Source organism: Ambystoma mexicanum, chromosome 4q, assembly GCF_040938575.1.
Source record: "Ambystoma mexicanum isolate Mex_15411 chromosome 4q, UKY_AmexF1_1, whole genome shotgun sequence".
In the NCBI taxonomy this organism is placed as follows: domain Eukaryota; kingdom Metazoa; phylum Chordata; class Amphibia; order Caudata; family Ambystomatidae; genus Ambystoma; species Ambystoma mexicanum.
The window spans coordinates 1,087,578,743-1,087,593,322 of record NC_090928.1 but is presented as its reverse complement, the minus strand read 5'-3'; positions in this window follow the sequence as shown (position 1 = coordinate 1,087,593,322).

Below are 14,580 nucleotides of genomic sequence, written 5' to 3'. Positions count from 1 at the left end.
AAATATCCCTGTCAGTGCCGTGTGCCTGAGAGCACACCAAAGTTCCTCCTGCCTGTGTGTCATTGATTTTGCCTCAAACACTCAACATCTGCTGCTGCCTGATTGAATGTAAGTGCCTGCTGCTAACCATCACTGCATTGGAGTGCCAGCTGTACTTCCATTGTCTGTTCTCCTGTTTTGGGCCTGTGACCACCTCATCTGGAATTTGGAACGTTCACCTCCCCCTACCAACTCCAGTGCAGCTCCACAGCACCTATCCAGGTCCCAGAGAAGCCACACCTGCTTTGCTGGTTACAATGTAGGCACCATCAACTTCTTCTGGAGAGAGCGGCACCCCCACATCAGCAGATCGTTCATTGAAGACCATGGAAAAGCAATGGGAGGACATCAAGACCCATAGCAATGTGAAGGCAGAGGCAGTCCTTGCGATGCAGCCCACTGTGGAGCTGTACTATGCAGGCTGCCACCAGTTGTCAAAAAACCAACTGCAGGTCCTTGAGAGGTTCTACCTGGATCATCACTCCCAGATCTGTGAGTTGAAACGACATCTGGAAGCTGCTGGTGTGCACCCATGTGGGGCACTGCTCTACAGTGTATGTGTGGCATGCATGATTTCAGGTGCTCAATTCTGTATACAGCATGTGTGTTGCATTGAGACGCAGTGGCATGCAGTCTCCTGCCAATTCTGGGTATATGTGGTGTCTGAGAAATCAGAGGGTATTCTCACTCTTACTCCCCCTGGATCCTCTGCTCGGGTGGCCAGGAAAAGGCCATCGCTCTTGGATCGTGACCCTGGGGGTGGAGAAGTGATCGAGGATCACCTGGGTCGAGGGTCCTTGGGGATTGGGAACAAGGTAACATGGTATCCCCTTTTTCCTTGTGAAAACCAGCCTAACCCTTGTGGTTGTAGTATATTTTTAATCTGTGTTGATATGAATGTTGTGTTTGTGATTGTGATGGTTTTATGAATGTAACGTCCGAAATAAACTTGTGAAAAATAAAAAAAACATGGATGTACCCACTCTCCTTCCTGCCCGGTCGCTCTCGCATGGGACACACCTGCAGGCACCATGTGTCTCTGACTACCTTACCGCTCCCAACACCCTCCTCAAATGCAGGATACACTCCCCAACCCCAGCCCCCTGGCCTGCTAATTGCCTCACTAAGCCCCTTCCACTACCTGTGCCCCCAACCTGCTCTCTAACCAGACTAACCAACACCCCTGATCACCCTTACCACCTCTCCTAGTCCTTATGCCTTCTGGCCGCTGCTGCACAAATAAGAGTGCCCATTCTGCCCACTTTGACGGGACGCTAATCCTGACAGTTCGCATTTAGGGAAGGTGGCATACCAGGAAAAAATATTCTATGAAAGGGGGCAGTTCTGTGCCCGTTCCTGTCTTGGAGCTATGAATGCTTTGTTTGTAATCTTTGTGGTAGCAGGTTTGGAGAGGATATTGGATTGGAGATTTTGAGATGTGTTACCTTAGCCTCCATCTGTTGAGGCTACCCCTATCTTTGGTGCAATCATTAACTTTCTGCTAAAGCGAACCAGCCAAAGTAATTGAGAGCTCCTGGACAGCAATTCACATTTATTTATTTATTTGTTAATTTGTAGAGCGCACCTAACACAAAGGTATCTGGGCGCATTCCTTGAGAAATTACAGTGATTACTAACGTAAAAGACATTATATTACATTAGTGGTTCAGCAGAGACATTACTGACAGAGGCAAATCATGACAGTGCAGGTACAATTGAAAACAAAGGACGGCATACCAAGTTTAGCACATGTAGTCCACACAGAAGGCCATAGGGGTTTCAATCGGAAGAGTGATTGAAACCCAGAACATAATGAGAACCACTTCAAAGGAGTCTGCCAGATTTGCCAGGTGACCTAGAGTAATTGATCCAGTGAGATAAGATGCATGCGTGAGCATGCCAAAAGCACAGGATCAAATGGAGCAAGAATCCCATGGGGCCTGATAATGCCTGACCCATGATCAATGCCAATGGAAGATTCAACTCGGTCTTTTCTTGAGAACAATTAACAAATATCATTATTTTTAGATTAAGGTAAGCCCAAAAGTCACGTTTAGCATTTTAAAGTGCTTTTTATTGCAACATTTCGTTCATCCACAAAGAATTGTGCAAAAAAAAGTAGGCTGACCTGAATTTCAGCCCATATGGTGCTTATTCGAGGCCACAATTCTTTGATAAAAATGTTGGGAGGCCAAATTAGCAGGTAAATACTGATTTGCAAATAAGGTCGTAACTTCATGAAAACTTGGTGCATAGCACACGATATCAGAAAAAGTTTAGCATCTGGTATACATTTGGCCTCATTACACGGTAGGCGGTAAGGGTTTGCCGGTACCGGTTAGGGCACTGGTACCGGTAAAGCCTTACCGCCTTACTATGAGTTCCCTTTGCGGGACCCGACCTTAACGGCTGGTTTTACCAGCCGTTAAAAAAGGGTGCTGCAAAGGGACCTTGGAGCTAAGAACGGTACCGCAATTTGCTGTACCGTAATTAGCGCCTTCCCCATTCCCATTATGCCCTATGGGGGCAAAAATGGGAATGGGGAAGTGCCTTGGTGAATGGGGAATTACCGCCCCCGCTCACCTTGGAGTAGTACCGGCGGCAACCATGGCGCTAATAGCGCCATGGTTACCGCCTACCGTGTAATGAGGCCCATTGTCTTTACCTACAGTGCATTTCCATTGATCTCTGCCTCAATGCCAGCAAAACGCAGATCCTTCCCACTGGGACCCCTGCTCCTGACTTTTTCCCTTCACTCTGGCCTTTCTCCATGGGCTCTCCTCCTACTCCTTCTTCTGAAGCCAGAAACCTGGGAGTCATCTTCGACTCCTCTTTCCTTCCTCCCTCACATTCAGGTCATTGCCAAGAAGTCCCACTTTCAGTTCTTCCTTCTCAAAGGAATTCTACCTTTTCTCACCTTCCCCCAGAAGCTCAATGTTACCCGAGCCCTGGTTCTCTCTAGACTTGACTATTGTAATAGCCTCATTCTGAATCTTCCTTCTTCCACTCTGCAACCCCTCCAGCTAATACAGAATAGGGCAGCAGGAATTATCCTTGATCTCAAGTCCAGGGACTGCATCTCTCCTGCCCTAATAAGTCTTCACTGGCTCCCGGTTGCCTCACGATTAAATTCAAATCCCTCTGTATCATCCACAAGGGTGTCTTGGGCCAGAGACCACACTATCTGCAACTCTCTCCTACTAAATATTCCCCCTCTAGACCTCTGCGCTCCTTTGGCACCAACTCTGTGTGCAAAGCATTTCGCTAAACAGAGGGCAGGAGGTCGATCACTTTCCACAGTTGGATCCCTTCTCTGGAACAGCCTCTCACTCCCTCCCCCTCCCTCTTTGCCTTGAGAAGGACTTCATTAAATTCCAGAAGCTCCTCAAGACTTTCCTCTTTACCTACTCCTTTCCTCTTTCTCTTTCTCTCCTCTGCTAATCTCACAGTTGCTAGTTTGGTGTCTAGATCCCTCCCACACTGAATCGCCCCCAGATTCTGTCTATCCTCAGCACTTGCCTCGGCACACCCTCCACCCTTTAGACTCACACTTCCCATGCATTGCACTTCACTGGTTGCTCACCCACGAGCACCCCAGCACCTATCCTGTTCCCCCTTCCTCCTGCACCGGCACATACTGAACACGCACAAGGCATAGTACGCACAAGGCATAGTCGGTTTGTCTCCCCACCCCCACTGTATTTAAACATTTTTGTATTTTAATGCTCTCATTTCCATTCCCCTCCCTGTTGCCCTGAACTCTTTTGCCGATTAATTAAATCGCCAATAAGTCGAACTTGAAAAACATAATGTGACGGTTACTTGTGCTTTCATCTACGGACGATTATTTTTGTACATCAATTAAACTGGAATAGGCCAGACTTGGCCTTTGGATGCAGCTTCCCACCAGGGGTGGTGTTAGGTTTGGAAAAGATCAGGGGCTAAGCTAATGTCAGGACTGGCGGGACTCGGGCTAGCTATAGCCTTCTGGTTGTAGCCCCTGAGCTTCTATCCGGGGCTACAACCAAAAGACCCAGGGCTATAGCCCCCTGAGCACCCACTAGCAACGCCTCGGCTTCCCACCATTTAACACCAAGCTCACGTGTTGAAAGAGCGCCAGTGTCAAACCCTTGTGGGGTTCTTTGAAAGTAATCCTGGGAAATGCACTGGTGCTGAGGCAAAATAGAAGTTTCGCATCTTCTTTCTATACATTGCTGTGGTTAGAATGTGGAATTGGAATATGGAATGTAGAATGTCAACAAGACTAGATGTGATGTATCTTTAGCAGTTGGACGAAGGTAGTTTACTGGACCGGTGGGGTGAACAGTGTATCCAGAGATATAATAAAGATCCTTTAATTGCACCAACCATGTGGAGGAATCTTTCACTATGTCTACCGCTAGCAGGAGAGCCTTTCAGGCCAGTGTCTTGTTCTGTTGCAAACGCTCCTCTCTTGTGAATTAAGTCCTTTTATGCCCTCAGTCGTATACATAGAAGTCAGTTTTACATCTAATGGAATTTTGGTGTAATATGCAGCTTAAGGACCTGTGCACAGGAAGGCTGATGAGATGAGCACACCCGAGTCCTGTTCATGAATTCAGGCTACAGCCAGGGTCTACTCTTTCCACGATCTTCCGGAATCTTCAAAATTGGACCGGAGCAGATTGGGAGCAATTGAAGAGGATTTTAACACCATCGGCTATTACCTTCAAAACCAAACCTATGGTGCTTGATGGGGAGCGAGAGGACAATATTACATGGGGTGCTCTGTGGTTATGTATTGTGCAGGAGTACAATAAGCAGACCCGGTAAGAGGATTCAGCTGGAAGCGCTAAGCGTCTTACTCCATCCTCCATCTTGAATGAATGTGGGATTGCAAACATTCAGGTGTGGACTCAGTAAGGGCATCCAGAATACACATCATACAACTGAGAGACCCCAAAGAAATCAAAGGAGAGACATGGACTTCACTGGAGGGCTAAATACGTCCACTGCGAGTGACACCTTCCAGGTGAGCGCCATTTCAGAAGCATGACTGAAGGACCACTAACACGTGTTTAGCCGTTTTTTTAGAAACATTAATTGGATGGTCCTGTGATATTTGTTTTCCTGCGGATAGCAGAGAACACACACACACTTCTCTGTGTTCATCTTTGGCTATTTGTTTAATCAAGAACTTGCCAGGTTTACAGGTTTTGGACGTGTAGGCCAATTACTTAATTGTCTGATGGCCGCTTTTCCCTTCTCTGCCCTTCTCTTCTTCTTCTAGTAAGGGGTGTTTTTACCCTGTGGTTGGTGCGACCGGGTCAGTTCGACTTCTGGCTCCTTTAATATAATATGTCCAGGTCTGTCCTTCATCCTCCTACGTCCCCTTCATCAGCATTCTCTGCAACATACAGAAGCAGAAAAAACCCTCTCATATCAGTTCCCAGCAACCTTCTTCTTTTAACCACCCCCTCCCGTCCTCGTTGGTGGATTCCCATTCCTCAGTTTCTCCTCCCTCATTACCCTTTTTAATAGAGCATGCATCCCCCCAAAGGTCTTGGGCTCCTGGTATATTCTGCTTCCTGTTTCCTGTCCCCCGATATGCCAGGCCGCCCTGGCGCGTGCAGCAGCCCAGTAACGTTATCCGACTTCCCTGGGTGAGCTCTTCCCCTTTTGCCGGGATTTGGGTTAGGAGAGCTCACTCGGCTGCAAATCATTGGCTGGAGAGGGGTTGCTGATGTTCGGGCTCCGCAGCATTGACATGTGCTGCGTTTCAGTCTGCGACCCGGGGCTCGGTGCCTGTAGCCCCTGTGGTACTGGATATGTTTCCGGTGGCTCCTGCGGCCTGAGTCTTGGTGCCGGCATCCCCCCACGGTCCCCTTGCACCAGTATCCCCCATGCCACCAGTTATCCCTCACAGGTGCTAGGAGGAAATGTATATTATTTGGCTACAAAAGTAGTAAAATATTGGATAGACACTCCTCTGAGGCTCTGAAAGAATTATTCATTTTCATAAACCAGAAGATTGTTGTTTAGTAATTAAAATATAATGCTTGCCTATTGTCTAGTGACCTAGCCTATCTACATTAGTTAATGACACATGTTGTTATAACTAAAGGAATGATTGTTTGCAACAATTGTATTAATGAACATAAACCAGTACATTAAAATAAACCTGGTAGCGCGCCAGGTGCACAAAAAAAATGCTTTATTCACTTTATTAACAAACAAAGTGTCAGCTCGGAATCAAGCAAGATCCAAAAAACTCAACAAACCCACATGGGTCTGAGGATTATGAGGTGTGAAACCACAAGATTTGCATAGTTACAAAAAATAATACTTGTGGCATTTTCCAACGTAACAACAATTGCTACACTAATCAAAATCCCTATAGATCCATATACATTGAAGTCTACCATTGGATAATCCATTATTTACAACCGCACCTAGGTCCCTCACTCCAACTAAAATCATTATTACAGTTACATCACTACCACACAATTCAATTGGTTGGCACACTACATACCGATAGTGACAAGGATATTTCACTAAAATAGATACAGGGTGGGCACCACTTTGCTTCTTTACTATTTACCGTATTTCTACTTAAATGATCAATTCAATACTGACTGTAATTCTTCTGGGCGCATAACTGAAAAACACCTTGGCACAAGGTTGTCAAATATACAGAAAGAGATTCAAGGTTGCTCATGAACCAACTAAGCGCTCTCTTTTTTTCCCTATTAACAGGATGTATCAAAATGTATTAACTAGTTCCAGTCTTTTCAATGAAATAATTCAATCCCTGAATTCATATTCTTCATGTCGATATTTAGTTCTTTTATTTCTTCATGAAAGGCAGTGAAAATCAAAATGTGTCCTAAAGCTAATGCATTTCGGAGTCTGTCCGTCTTCAAGGCTAACCACCGCATATGTCTAAAAAAGATGTGCAAAACTGCGTCATTCCAGTAACCTGCATGAGGTTAATCGGTACGTTCTGCTCTACTATTGTGATGTTGGCTCACAACGAGTGAAAAAACTCAGAGCATCCAAACCGTGTATATTTCGTTGCCATTGGCTGGCATCTCTTAAGGTGTCCTTGAATGGTGCAACACTCCTAGGCAGTCCAATTATTATTTGATTTACTGACCGGGAATAGAGAGATCAAACCAGTGCTTTCAAGAACAAAAAGCTATTCCCATCGCGTCTCCCATGCCAGGGCCCCTTTTGTCCCAGACAGTTTCCCCAACCGTGCATGCTTCAGTTAGCAAACTGTGTCTCGATACTTACTGCCATCGCAGGTGCATAATCATTTAATATGGTCACAGAATGAATAACGGCTCTGTCTGCCGGGGTTATTTTCTTCTATATTACTGCATTTGGTATAGGGTGTAGTGCACGGATTGGCCAAAGGGGGCAGTGTGTATACAATTTACTTTGTTGTCTTTGGCAAAATGTCTTCTTGTGGCACCATGCATCTGGCGATCAAAGCTTCTGTGTGTTTATTCAATCATCGTTTAGACCAGAAATAATTGCTGCATATCTGCTCTTTGTGTCATGGGAACAATATATTTTTGCTGCTCCTTTGAGCACCATCTTGTACTCCCTTCCACTGTAACCTTGGCTATCTGATACTTTCAGAAAAGAAAGGGCTTTTTGTAAAGTTGGTTAAATCTAAAAACTGTGGCATGACAGCTCTGATATAATACATTGTGTACTTTCACATGCAGCCTTTTCTGCAAAATGGCAGAACTTCTTCTCAATATTATATGTATAGCTCATTAGGAATACTTTTTCTTCATGTATGTATTTTTAGTAATCTTCTCAGTGTTTTCAGCTCCCTATATTTCCCAGTGACCTTCTCAGTGTACGCTGCAACCTAACTCACTGAATATGCCACAACTACCATTTATTGTGCTATTTTGGTTTATACAAACCTTATACACATTAAAGCAGTTGATAATAAAGGTAAATATATAATTACCTATGCATATACTGCATGAATAGAATATATAAAATATACAGCCATGCAGTTCATTTAGCAAATAAATAAGTCAGTAAAACAATAAAACCCTTCATATTCAAAGCCAAATCCGTGATATTAAGTTACATATTTGCTTGACACCAGGTATCACCCAACTCTATGTTTACCAGGATTCCTGGAGACCTATTACTTAAGGTCGAAGATCATTGGACCAGCAACCCAACACAGTATTTCCTTTGGTCATAGATGTCTTCCTTTCTGACAGGCTATACTAATAATCTGCTGCGATTCTCAACAATTTCCTAATTATTAGATGTTAATGGTACATTCTGAGCATCAAGGAGATCTATTACTATTTTACATAGGCTTCTGCTGTGATAACACATCGAGTACCAAATATGGTGCTCCAAAATTGATCACCTTTCCTCTGCGAGGAATTAACTATAAACTGTGAATAGCCCTCGATTTAATGCTGGCACATCTTTTGCCATTGAGTCAGTACATGGCGTGGAGTTTCAATCTCCAACCCACACAATCGGCAGAAACACTTCTCTTGAGGTACATTCCTCCACCTGCCCGTGTGCTCCACAGTTGGTAATACATTCATGCATAAATACGTAATAAATGTGCAAATTGCCTTAGAACAAGATTAAATCAGGTAGCTATGTGGAAGGAAACCCATTAAACCCTTGTTGCAATATTCTCATTACATCGGCTTAGTCACCAGTCAATCTAGATTAGTACAAACCTCTAGCTGTTTCCTTCTTTTTTTTTTAGGATAATGGGCCAATTAGGAAGGGATATCAAGTCTTCAGGCTGTAAGGTTAAAGAAGCCAAATGAGTGAGAGCTGTATTCCTCAGTTGCTTTAGGAATTCATTTTTACAATCTGATCTATCCAAAATCGCGAACTAATGATAGAGGGTGTCTGGTACCTCAACAGCATGATTGATCGCAATATATAGGGCACAGCGCTTTATGAGTCAGCACATTTTTATAGATTAGAACACCAAGTTCACACCATAAAGCTTCTACCGGTACTGGATGAGGGACCTCTACAATAGATCTTAACATTTTTCTCTCGGGTTTATCCATCCAGTTAGTCAAGCCTTCTGGCAGTACTGCCAGGCCGTACGGTATGTCAGGGACAATACTTTTGGTGTACAAAGCAATTTGGCCTTCAATGTTGTACCCATCCTTAAACTGCATAATTTATTTTATACATAAACTATTTTTTAGGTTCTTTGAGCAGACATAGTTACCACAGAATTCAATCGATGGAAAATTACAAATTGGGAATCCTAGGTAAATGTACCAATCAACAATGTTCAAAGAAGCTCCATTCAAAAAACACCCACCATTATGTGTATGAGGAGAAACTGTGCATACTGTGAGTTTCAAATCCATGTCAAGATGTCATAGCATATATGCAATGTTGAGGATATAGCAGGAAAGGACAGCTTTATAATGGCCAGTTGGAAATGATTTCCCACTTTGGTAGCTCCACACAGCAGATGTCACTCTTTATCGAGGCAAGCCAGGGAACTTTCCCCCGTATATTCAACAGTCTAGACCTATCAAAAAAGAGGTGGTGGGTCCTCAGATGCAGCTGTTCTAGGTTTACCATGGAGCCAAGATCCACATAGGGAATCCTCAAGTCACACCGTGCTGAAGACATCTGTCTAGTCCTCCCTGCCTCTCTGATAACCATTTGAGAAATCTCACCATCAACGTGTTCCTGCTGTGCAGTGTGGATACTCAGCGCTTGTTGATGATCTTCCGTGTTGCCTCTAAAGGCCACTGATTTTTTTTACTCGTGGCTCACTTTGAGAATGAATTAGTCCATTGGGCCACTCAATTCAGCTTTCCTAAGGGTACCATTATCCATGTTTTTTGAGACAATACCCTTGGAGTCCCCCTTAGATTTACGTGCATGTATTAAAGGCCCAGGTTTCAATGTACATGCAATTTCAGAACGTTGAAGTGGTGCAAGAGATCTTTTTGCCACCCGCCGTTTGCTGCATTTGTTCTTTTTCTTAGGGGAGGTGTTTAATAAAGATCTTTTATTACATAACGCCACCAGGGAATCTTCCTCTTTTTCTGCTGTGAATCTCCATGAATCAGTATTCTGTGAATCAACAGATATGTTTTCTCAGGATTAATTACAGACACCTTTTCCCCTTCCTGGGCGACATGAGTATTAAGCTCAGGGCACTCCTGTGCTGTGCACAGGGAGGCCCGCAATGTTATATTGTTAGCCAGGATAACATTGATCACTTTAGCAACAACCTCCTTCGTGATGTGCTGGTCAGACGCCATGTGAGAGCATAATCAGAACATGGCCTCCACTCTCAATACTAAAGTAGAACGATTTGATGATATTTCTTCAAAAGCCGTTGATGTATCCAACTGCAAGTCAGCTGAGGCTTTTTACACAACATTATCTGCCTCGAAAGACTCTTTGGGGCTAGATGCAAAGCCTCTAGATTGCGACTGGCTAACAAGTTCAATCCGGTTTTATTTTCAAAATGAGAAGATGGTATGCCCAAGGAATTCAGCGTTATCCATTAACAGAGGTTCAAAAGAGAGCTATTATTGTCTATTGAAAGGGAGTGGTTGAAATTAGACAAATCAGGATTAGTGACTTGTTTCACCACTGTAGCCATCAAAGGAGGTAAATCATTCACATTCGTGAGTATATGTGCAGTTGAGTCTTTGAGAGGCGTGGGTAAAGACACAGTAGGTACACATTTGGTGATTTGGTTGCGTGAAAGATTTCCTATTATTCAGACAAATCTTTTGCTCCCGTTCTATGAGCGCGGAGCACCTTTTATCGCACCGTGACTTCTTGCAGGGCTGCATGCACGTTTGCCTGATGCTGATCTGGTGCTGCAGAGACAGTACTTATGCTGCCCAAGAGCCTTCATGTTCATACAATTTAACAAACAGAATTATGTCAATGGGCATTAAATGGGTGAAAAAGCAGCCTCCACTCTCGTGTGTCCTGCCAATAGGAGGCAAGTTTCCAATGAAAGATGTAGGTAGACCCTGTATCAGTTTGAAAAGCTTATCATCCCTCACGGCTCATTACAAAGATGCTCCCCCCAGATTGTCAATGTTGCCACTGCCCAGGCGTGGTAGATTTCACCAATCAAGCAGTCAGCACAGATTTCCAGATACTGACTAGGGGGTCAGCCCGTCGACCCCTGCCCTTTTAGCTGCTCCAGCCTCTATATGGTGTTGATGCCTCCACAGAATATGTTTCCAATAACTCACTCCAAGCCGTAATTGCAGTAAGGCCCCTTCTCCACGTGGCTCTCTGTGGAGGAACTGCAGGAACTGCTCCCGCTACTGCTTGCGCTTGGTGCCAGGAAGCCTATTCAACGTTCAGCGGTCTGACTCGCTCCGTTCTAACTCCCTCAGCCTTCAATGCTGAAACACTGCACTGCACACACTAAACACTGTGGGAACTGCTCCCTCTGCTGCTCACACTACCATTGGTTTGCAACTAATTTTATTTTACTTGTATTTATATTCTAAAAGAAGACATCTGTCCCTATTCTACTTGTGTTAGTGTGTTGCTTGTGTTCAGGCTTTTTGAAAACAGTCTGACTGGATAAAAGAGCCTAAAACCTTTCATTTAAGTGAATTCTAATGCAATTTGGACTTGGGCCGGCCTGGGGACAGTTTTACAAGCCACTCTGGGCTGGTTTGTAATATATCATTATTTTTAGGATTAAGTAACTTAAGTTACTTTAGGTAACATAACGTTACTTATTGCTCTGAGTTGCTCGCCGCCGCACAGCGGATAAGATGATGCAGGCATTCATCAAAGAAAGTTAACACTTACTAAGTGTTAACTTTGCTTTGATGAATGCACACAATAGCTGAGGCCGTGCTGGGCAGTGTGTGTCCCCAGCCATCTGCCGGCGTGGCGCCAGGAGGCAGCCGAAATTTAATTAAACAACAAATTGTAAGAAATTGTCCTGGGGGGTTCGGTGAGAGTGAACTGAGAGCTCACCTCCTGCTCTGGGCTGTTTCTGTCCTGTGTTGTGTGCATGTTTGTTTTGGTGGAGGGCGGTGGGTGGGGTGCCCTGCCTAGAGTATATTCCTCCTCACTTTGAGCCTCAGGGCAGGGGCCAGGCAACTGCCAGGCGCCTGCTGTTGTTATGTGGCTTGGGCTGGCGTGGCAGCCAATCACTTGAGCGGGCCGCATGTGCATGGTGTGTTGTGCTGCTGGGTCTGGGTACGGTCAGTCACTCACCATGACACACCTCGCACATTTGGGAAGCAAGGAAGGAACTGTTGACAATGAGCAGCAGCCTGCAAGCTTCTGGTTCTCTGGCTGTGGCAAAGTAAAGCAAGTGCAACTTGCAAGTGTAACAACAACGATGAGGCCTCTATCCGGAGCTGCAGCAGGTCGACAGCAGCCTGCACCTGGCCCAACCCAGCCCTGCAGCCCATCCAGGTGGACAGCAGAAGACATTATTTGTGCACGCACTTGGGCCGGTGTGATCACACAAAGTAAGTAAAGATGAAAACATAAAATGAAGGGGCCGATGCCCATAGGGTCATCTACCATTTGTAGCATTTTTATCTCTGTAGGACTGGACTGGGCTTGTAGACTGTCTGCAAGCCCAGTCCTTGAGGCACATCCACTCCATGCAGAGACCCCGGCTGTAAAGCGACGTAAATTAACTAGTGATTGCCCTGAAGCCGCTGTCATTGGAAACTTCTTTAATATGAATAGAAATAACCCTGCTACTCAATGAAACAGACAGATGTGCTGAGGGTCAAAGGGAGAAAGAAAGCAGAGCACCCAACCATGCCCTAGACGGGTAGTACCATTGCTGCTTTTAGAAGTCACTGCAGGGTTGCCGCTAAGAGAACACTGTTTCTTTTGCACTTTTACAATGTACTTTTTTTCTCTTGTTACTAGTATTCCTAGTGCTACTTTAAATTGAAAAATATATTTATTTGTTCAAAATGCACCTTTATTAAGTTAACTGAATGAACTCGAAAATAGATCCCAGCATCTGATAGCAGTGTGTGTATGACTGAAATGACATACCCAGCGGGCAAATTGCCCACTGTACACATACTTCAATGGAACATGACATTATGAAAACTGCTTTTTTAGCAGAGTGGAATGCTTCAGTAGCAATCTATTTATCTTAAAAAAATATTAGAACTAAGACCCCATTTCCATATCTTTTACAACATCTCTAACTTGAATACGCTAAAGTGTACGCATGGCAGCGTTCAATTATTCATTTGATGTGATACAGCTAGTACACTGTCTGTTCCATTCTGTATAGTTCAAGAAATCATGCTCCGAGTCTAGTTTCTTTTTCAATTAAGTTCTATTGTGCGGCTGATGCTGCCCATTTCTGTAACTCTCTCTCTATACGATTTTACAGTACATGGAAGCATGTGTAAACGGACTACACGCCTCCACAAATCGGGGCATTTTATGTTCATTTAAATCGTTCGAGACCAGGTTTCCAACCGCAGAGATGTTTTGGAGGGACTCGCCCGTCCTGTGCTGAGATCAGTTTGAGACGCACAAATAACTGCATATGCATACAAACATTTTTTTTTTTTAAATTCTAAACTTCCCTTTTACATGAGGCGATCTTCTTTAAGGTCAGTGCAGGTCAGCAATACAGCATGGTCCACATGATGACTAATATCTTGACATGTGCACAAATAATAGTTGATTTATGTCACTAATCAAATGTTTTCAACATCCCCTTCATGGACAACAAGTAGCTGAGGCATTCCTGCAATTATTAATCTGCAGATGCATCAGGTCTGGTTCTCTGGGAGAGTACCTTGTCGTATGCCTGGGGTAGGTAGGCTGATTGGAAAATGGTGATTCAATGTGTATGCTTCTGATGAAAAGATAAGTTGAATTTGTGCATGAAAATGCAGGGCCGAAGATTAGATCTGTGCAGTTTTAACTCTCTTGAACCATGGTTTGTTCAGTAAGCGCCGAGTACACTCCACACATTTTTGGCGTAGCACAGCCAGTGTAATGCACCCTTCTTCCACCACTACTGTTGCAAGTGCCAGCTGTGAGCTGGAGGATCTGAGAATTGATGGCAATGTGAACTTTGCAGGCATAGAGCCCCGTTTATCGCCGCTCAGCATGTGCGTGCACTTTACACGGAAATGCCCCAGAAACTACAGGTACATGCAGTTCACTGCAGATTTAGCTCAATCCTGTAAACAAGACTGTAAATATGGAGCCAGAAAGTGCATTTATTTATTATCCTAATTATGTGCTTTCTTTAAATGGACTTTCTTAACCGAGCAACGCTCAGAAGTATCATTGAGACACAACGTTTACATATTTAATCTACTGCTCTTATGATGCAGCTATCTGTGTGGCAGAAACAGAGCTTCACCAACCAAAAGCACCTGTTTAGAAAAACACTTTTCAAGGTTCATGAATTCCCACCTGAATTCCTTCTTGTGCTACGGAGAGACCTGACTGATGGGCGGATGAATGGATGTACGGCATAGGTTTGTGTATATAGTAATGGATGGATGGATGGGCAGACACAAGTTG